Genomic DNA, 8098 nt, shown 5'->3' with positions numbered 1-8098 from the left:
TGCCTAGTTGCTGCTTAGCGACTTCTCACGAAAGAAAAATGAGCAACTGTGCAATCCTAACCATGTCTGATCACTCAGGAGTCCTATTGAATTCAATGGGGTTTTCTCCTAACCCTTTATGGGATTACTCCATGCCCTTTCCAGGAGTTGTTCATATTCTTTCACTTGCTTTTCTGCTCAATACACCCCTAACCAAGGCAGCTTATTATGTTCCGATATAAATAATAAGTTGGAATGAGTTGGTGGGTTTTCTATCTCAGGATAATGGATTATATAAGCAGATCTTTACTTGTGTTACTTAAAAATAAATTTGTTTTGGTCTCAAAGCTCAAGGGTGAGGGGAAGCTGAAAACAATGCATTTAAATAGGGAACCTATTTACAGTTACGATGGGCCTGCCCTCTGGTAGAGGCTTTTGGGGATTTGGTCTTATATGAAATTATAATGTGTTGTGCTAAGAAATATTTCTCTCTTAGATATTGTATTTTATTGTATTACAATTTGAATTTTGTCCTATGTGGTACATGTAATATGGAATTCAGAAATAACACTTGTTAGCACATACTTTATTTGGAACCATTTACAGTTTTTGTCAAACACTGCTTTTCTGCCCAACATTGATTTTCTGTAACTATATTTTAAAAATCATACAACAGAAAGGCACAATACGACACACAAAAAAAGCTGATTGAGGTAATCATCTGGTAGATACACTCCAACCAACACATAGTTTAAAAAGACTAAAAAGAGATTTTTTAAAGTTCATTTTGAAAAGTGACGTGCTTCCTAAGCTTGAGCTGCAAACTCAGATCCAGTTATGTCATGTATTCCACAGCTAGTCCCTCCCCACACCCCAAGAAACCTTCCACCATTAAGTGTCATCCACAGATTGAAGGCCTACCTAAGAAGTCAAGGTGAATATTACCCCTGGACATAAGTATCCAAATTCAAATTGTAAACCATCTTACGTAGCATACTTCTGTTCTGGATGTGATTTTGCTACACTGGAAAAGAAGAGATGCAGGGTCACCAAAAACTGTGCTGAGAATTTGGACTCCTCCCTCTCTCCGAACTGTCACCTGGCAGTAGCTATTACATCAGGCTGTAATAGAGGAAGGAAGAGAAATGATGCAAGGCCATAATCAGATTTGCTGTAAACCCAGGCTCCTTCCTTCCTCGTCATTTCACGGCAACCATTCCAATGACACAGCTGAAAAGCCAGCCATGTTTGGCTCCTCCTCTCCTTGAACTTTTCTACCCCAGCTGGTCATTAAAAGAACTTGTAATTAAGAACTTGTGCTTGAGTTTGCTTATTTCCACTTCTCTCTCAATCTCATGGGTTTTTTTTTAGATTGCAAGCCTGAGGGCAGGGCCTCTCTCATCTGTAGTGACCTGGAAGCTGCCCTGGAAAACTTGCTGGGCTAAAGAGTGTGATCCAAAATTCTTCAAATAAATAAGAAATAAATAATTTAACCAGAAAGTAGGTGGACAAATAAAAACTTCCCCCATTCACTTCATTTAACAGTTGAAAAGGTGAGGTCCTAACTGCTTTGAAATTAGGAGCAAAGTACTTTTTACATCACCAGTACAGCTAAAATAAAAAATGTGGGAAGTGAAAGTAAATTGGGTGCAGGAAAATAAATAGAAGTGGAGTTGCCAGGTGGAGATCCCAAAGAAAACGGGTGGTATTCAACTATATTTTACTCAGAGTAGACTCATCAAGATTAATGAATATAACTAAGTTAAAACTATTACAGGTCTACTCTGAGTTAAACTTAGTTGACTACAACCAGTGCTTTTTCGGGCAAAAAAATAAATGAGGTGCTGGTACTTGTATCTTGATAAAAGTAACAGGGGTGGCAGCACATAATGGTTACAATGGGCAACAAAAAAAGGAGTGCTTGTACCACCACAAAAAAGCACTGAATACAACACTATTCAGTTCTTGGTCACTGAATAAGAACATGCCATATTTCTTCCTCAGGACTGAGAGGCAATTTAAGGGAGGGGATGGCAGTAATGGAAAGAGGAGCCTAGTTTGCTGTGTTCAAGTCCCATGTTCAAATATGTCACACTCACACAAAAAGTAGAATTATGGCATTTGAGTGCCTCCTATTCCTTGTGATACTGCTCTGAAATTTTGACTGAGGCTTTGGCCTGCCTCTGATTTAGGCGAGGCATTAATGTGTTTCTAAAAACATTCCCTGCGGGATTTGCAGCTTTATAGAGTCGTGCTCAACCATGTTTTCAGTATTAGCAGAAATGCCTCAAGGGATCATCTTTTTCCAACAGCATCCTTGGACTTCAGCCGCTCTCCTGTAACCAGAGAATGCTCAGGAATCTTGGCTCTGGGTAAACAAAAACAAAACAAAAAAAGTACTGGAGCCATCCTGCTCCCAGGCTGAATGTCTCCTCTCTACACACTTCTGTTAGGATTCTTCCAAGCTCTGCACCATGAAGATGGTAAGGCTAGATTTTTCTCTGCTTAAAATATTTTTTTATTTTTTTTATTTTGCCCTGCAGAGATAGTACTGTTGGTTAGATTAACCTTTTTTTTTTTAAAGGACTTTTCGTATTCCCTTTGCCAGGATATTGTGGTGCTTAATTGGGGCATCCTCGAGGAGGTCTCCTCTAACAACTATAACTGTTACAGGAAAAGTAGAACTGAAAGCGTTAAATTGATTTAATGAGGAAACACTGTGATGTTCTAAGCTTTGTTCTTGAACGAATTGTTGGTTAACCATGAGTGTTAACCGTTAACCACTTGGGCACACTCGTGCAACAGTGGGCACGGGCACAAGCACAGCAGATGATGTGTGTACCATTTCGCTGGGTTTGGGATTTTGAACCAGGCACCGATGACATGTGAGAATAACATCAGTCACAGAATGAGAGAGACAAAAAACATCACCCTGATGAAGACAGAGGTAACATCAGGGAAATGGAAATTTAGAAGGAGCGACTTCAAACAATTCACCATAGCTGGGAGGGTTAATAAACTTCTCCTGTCTCTCTAGCCAGCACCAGGTATTTGGACACAGGGTCTCAAAAGGACAGGATGAGGCTCAGACATGCTCATGCCTCATACATCAAAACAGCTGAAGGGTTCCTGTTACACAGCTGGTGAGTAATATGACAAGGCTGAGAAGTTCATGCTGGGGGGGGGGCGGGGGGAGCGGAGAAAGGGGCTTAAGGCAGAAGCACAGCAAAAAGTAGAACAGGAGTGCAATAACAGCAAGACTGTGTGATCTAATAACTGCCATCGGACGTTTCCCATCTCTGCTGTTTAGTACACAATGAAATTATATACATTTCAGGATCTAGGTGGATTGACTTGGCTCTTAAACATTGGCTCTGGATTCAGCTCATTAATAAAATATTGGATAAGGCAGAACACCTGTGGGAGAGTGTGCTCTCCATTTTTTTCTCCAACCTCCTTTTAAATTTCTTACACTTTATTTGTGAGAAAATACTCATTCAGTCAGAAATGTCCAAACCAAGGGTTCATTGGTAGGCATCTTTCAATGATAGTTTAAGGGGAATAATAATGTATAGGGATTTATGGAGATGAGAAGAAAAAGATGCATACATGATATGCAGAAGCTGATATATTGCAGAAACATGTGGACAGACGAAGCCCCACACAGCTGCTCCTGTTTCTAAACTTTGAGCTGGGGTGGAGAACCCTTTTTTCTCCTGGGAGGTGCACATTCTGAGAGTCAATCAGAATGCATGGACCTGAGGCATAAATGGATGGGGTAGCTCCTTTTGTCTTTCTTTCTCTCCCCCCCTCTCTGTCACCCATTTCTTCCCATTCACCTGCGTGAAATTAGTCCAAGTGCCACCCCTGCTTTAGGCAAGCACTGACTACACTTTTTCAGACTGTTTCTTCATCTAGGAGGTTCTTGCCCAGAAGCCTCTAATGGTTTGCATATGCCAGTGGCATAGTTTATTGATGGTGGTGCAGGCTGCCAAACATCTCTACAGAGGCTCACTTCTTGACTACTGCATGCATAAAATCTGTCCCCGCACAGTGTGGTTCTGCGGCAGCCAGTTCTTGAACACATTGCTGTTGCTTCTCATTGAAACAGTAAAGACCTTTTGGCTCTCTTCTGATAATCTGACTAAACATCTCCTTCCTTAATTTTGGTTGATTGTGAGAACCTAATCTTGAACAAGTTGACAGAGTTATATCATACATTGCCATGGCAGTCAAATGCAGGTTTCCGGGACCTAGATCTATCTTTCCATCATTTGCTCTTTATTTCCCTCGAGTTCTTTGAACTGGTTGGTATGTTTCTTGCAGGAGTGATCGTGTCCACTATTGAATTAAAGACTACAGCTGCTCCTGGTTGGCCTGCCCTTTGTGCACAAAAACCCAAAGCACTTTGATCTTCTTAATCACATTTATATTGCAGTTGTTCTTCCTTCCCTTTCTCCTGCTTGCATTTATACATAATCTGTGTCTTAGATTATTTCCTACCCTCTTTATTTTTTGCCGTGTCTTTCATCACCAATTTATACCGCATGTGTTTTATACATAATATTACATCACAAAACCAGGAGAAGTGACTAAGTAATTGGTCTTACTATTTTGTTATTGGTCTTGTAGTAGCTTGAAGAAATCTGGTTCCATAGTGAGAAGCTGGAAGGGAACACTGCAGTGCGGTTGTGGCTGATGCCCACTGGGACTTGTAGGACATCAGGTTGGAAGTCCAACAGTATTTGGAGCCTGAGCCAATTCTAGTTTTGTCCCCAACCTGCTCCCTGCTGAATTCGACAAGTGCAACACTGACATTGAGGAAGCTGGTGGGCAGTGCTACTCCTTGGATTGGGTGCAAGTAGGAAGGCAGGAAGACAGAGGCTGAATGATACCAGATTGAGGGCTCATTTATCTTTTGTCCCAAGCTTTTTAGGCACAGGTCTGCATTTTCCCAGCCCATATCCAACTGCTTTCCCCACTCTGCTGCTTTCTCCAGGAAAATCCGCTCTTTAACATTGAATCAGAACAAACAGCAATTCAGGGTTTCTGTGAATTGTCATTTGCTCCAATTTGGTGGTATAGAGTAGGCTTTTGCAGGGAAAGAGTAGGTTTTCGTGGGGAAATCTCTGAGGCAAAGAAGAAGAAAGGAAGTTTTGAAGCATGGACCTGTGTCTGGAAATGCAGAACAAAGAAAGTATGGATGAGCCCTTAGGTTAGTGGAGCAGTTCCTCCTTCCCCCTAATGGTCCAGCCTCCAGTGTTGCTGTGTGTTGCCTACTGTACTTTTTGTTTAAAGGCTACAGCCCTCAAAAATAGGTGGCTTGCCTCCATAACAGAGGTGATAAAAGTTAAACAGAAAGGTATCCCACATCACCCATTTTTAATCTGTAGGACTTATTGCTGATCAGGTTAAGAAGCAACTTGCTGCTCAAGTGTAAGGAGGATCCACTCACTCCTTCATAAGGTAATCTTAACAGGCACACTTCTTGCATGGAAAACTGGAACCCACGTCACTCTTTTCTGTCAGCACTGTTACAAGAGTAGAGCTGCTCTCAGGACAGCCTTGGGTGCATCACATTGATTGCCTCTATTTTTAAACCTTCACCCAGTAATGTTCCTTTATGGACATTAGGGACCCATGTTTTTCCTGAGATCAGTTACCTTTGCATCAGCACTTACCAGCTGGTGGACAGACTTGAGTACAGAAATAGGGTGTCAATGCCGAGCGACTCCTGTCCTCCATGTATGGCGATGAAGTCTATTTTCCATCCTGCCCTTGTTAATGTTTCACTTGAACCTGGTAATCCATTTGCAAGCTGTTCCACTCAAAAGCACAACCATCTGAGACTACCCAATATTCAGCCCTGAGTGACTTTCATGTGGAAATATTATTTACAATATGAAGGAAATGCTTGGGTTCCCCACCCCACCCCACAATTTGAAGTAATCAGAAAGAATGCCTCAAACAGAATCACATGCCAAGGAGCTAAGGAGATTAACATTCTCAGGGGAGCTCTGAAGATCATATACCAACCGCAGCAGCATCCCAGATGGCTGCTGTAACATGATTCAGAATTGAGATTTCTTTAGCTCAAAGCATGTTTCCTAAAATTTTATGAGTGTCATTGCTGTTTAGCTAATTAAGCCATTTTCACTTTTGTACTGAAGGAGCATTCATAGCAGCAAATTGAGGGTAATTCACTTGGTAATTATTTATTCCTTTTGTATCCTGCCCTTCCTCTTAAGAGCTCAGGGCAATGTACATGGCTCTCACTTTATTTTGCTTTTAGATCAGACTAACCATAGGAAGTAGATTAGGCTGGAAGAGATAGCAGCTGTCCCAATATCGCTTAGTGAGCTTCACAGCAGAGTTGGAATGAGATCCCAGGTTCCAATCTAACCACTTCACCTCGCATAAATCACTGACCCCAAGAAGATATGTAGAGGATATCTCTCCATCGCCTTTGCTGATGGTGGAGACAGTCTGAATTGCCAATAAGCTTCTGAAGAAGAAGTCATCTGACTGGATTCTTTGTAAATTGCTTAGAGGTTTTATTTACAATTAAGTGGTATACAAATTTGGTTAATAAATAAACAATTGCATCACTACCTGACCCTGAAAAGAATCAATGTGTTATTTCCAGGTTTGAATTTGCCTATGTTGAAGTGCCTGCCTGAATGATTCAACCTACTCTCATAGTGACCTGATTCACATATAACACCATGAACAAACGTGCTGGCTCCCAGGGAAAAGATTGCACCTCCTGTGTTGTGCACTGCTGTCAGGTAAGTCATGGTTTGGATTAGCGTTCCATCTGAGTAATTATTTCATTACAGACAAACTACAAGCTGTAGCCATGATTTGTTCTGTGACATTCGTGGTTTGTTGCGGGGGTGGAATAAATTACAAGCCTGGGTTCATACATAAAGCTAAGTCAAACCATGGCTTCGCTCATAGCAGCATAGCAGCAGCAGGACCAGAGGAAGAGCGAAACAGCCATGATATTCTATCCGGAAACCTGCACACTTGCTTGTTTGCACGAAGCCATGGTTTGGCCTAGCTACATGCAAACTGGGCCATTTCCATTCAACTGCTCTTGAGCATTTTGAACTTTCCTAGTTTCCTTCCACAAAGGCTACCCAGTGACACCAGAATGTGTTAGACCGTGCTGACAGCAGTTCGGGTTGCACTAGCTCAAACTCCATTGGTTGAAAGGATTCACTTTTTGTAACGAACCATGTTTGGGGTTTGTGTTTGGAGGGGAAGGCAGAGGCACTTGAAGTACAAAATATGAAGTAGCGGAGGGGAGAGCCGAAGGGAGTGTGCAGTGGCAGTAAGGTGGTGGGAAAGAGAGAGTGGAAGGAGGGTGGAGGGAATTGGCAAGGTGGAGATGGGTTTAAGATATCACGTATTACTTCTCATCAAGGCCATCCTAGACTTCAGTTTATTGCGAAGTTGTTTTCAGTGGCAGTGTAGACACCATACATTTAAAGTACATTCCCCACCCTAAAGAATCCTGGGAACTGTAGTTTACCAAGTGCAGAGCTATAGTTCCCGGCATCCTTAACAAACCACAGTTCCCAGGATTCTTGAGATGTGTGCTTTGGATGTATTGAGAAGTCATTGCTTCTCAACTACATGTTCTGCCTGTTGTGAAACTCTCACACAAAGGGTTTTAAAACCTACCCTGATAGTTACACCTAGACGGTGCTGTTAGCACATTATGGCTATGATACTTTTCTTTTATTTAATGCAATTAAATTAATATTAATTATGCTGATATTTATTAATATTTTATTGAACAATATGCATTTTAGAAATAGATATATAAATATACTATCCTTTCCCCTCAGCACAAAGGGCATTTACTGAAGCAGTCAGATGACCTCTTCAGCACTCCTTGTTTCCTCAAAGCTACATCTATGGCAAGTGATATCTTATCATAGGCTGAAATGTCCACTTGATTTCCTACCCGCCCCCTGCCCCACAGTCACCCCAAACCATTGTGATGATGAGAATATCACTTCACGTGCATAATCGCTTAGAGACGACTGTGAAATAAACATTAAAGGGATGATAATGGTTTGCAGTTGCCATGAAAGAATTAAATAACACG

General features: G+C 41.6%; 1 long non-coding RNA gene across 7 annotated transcripts in view; it reads left to right on the top strand.

The window, feature by feature from the left end:
- The first annotated feature begins 2338 nt into the window (after positions 1–2338).
- The window catches only part of LOC118079901 (uncharacterized), a 51710-nt gene continuing 45950 nt past the window's right edge, over positions 2339–8098 (top strand). For 5 of the 7 annotated variants that reach the window (XR_009557182.1, XR_009557183.1, XR_009557181.1 and 2 more), the window contains exons 1-3: positions 2339–2462; positions 3017–3122; positions 6626–6767. This is a non-coding gene — a long non-coding RNA (uncharacterized LOC118079901). The other 2 variants (XR_009557185.1, XR_009557184.1) reach the window with 2 other exon arrangements.

The sequence above is a fragment of the Zootoca vivipara genome, chromosome 2 (genome assembly GCF_963506605.1).
Source record: "Zootoca vivipara chromosome 2, rZooViv1.1, whole genome shotgun sequence".
Lineage (NCBI taxonomy): Eukaryota > Metazoa > Chordata > Lepidosauria > Squamata > Lacertidae > Zootoca > Zootoca vivipara.
This window is presented reverse-complemented; position numbering and strand designations above follow the sequence as displayed.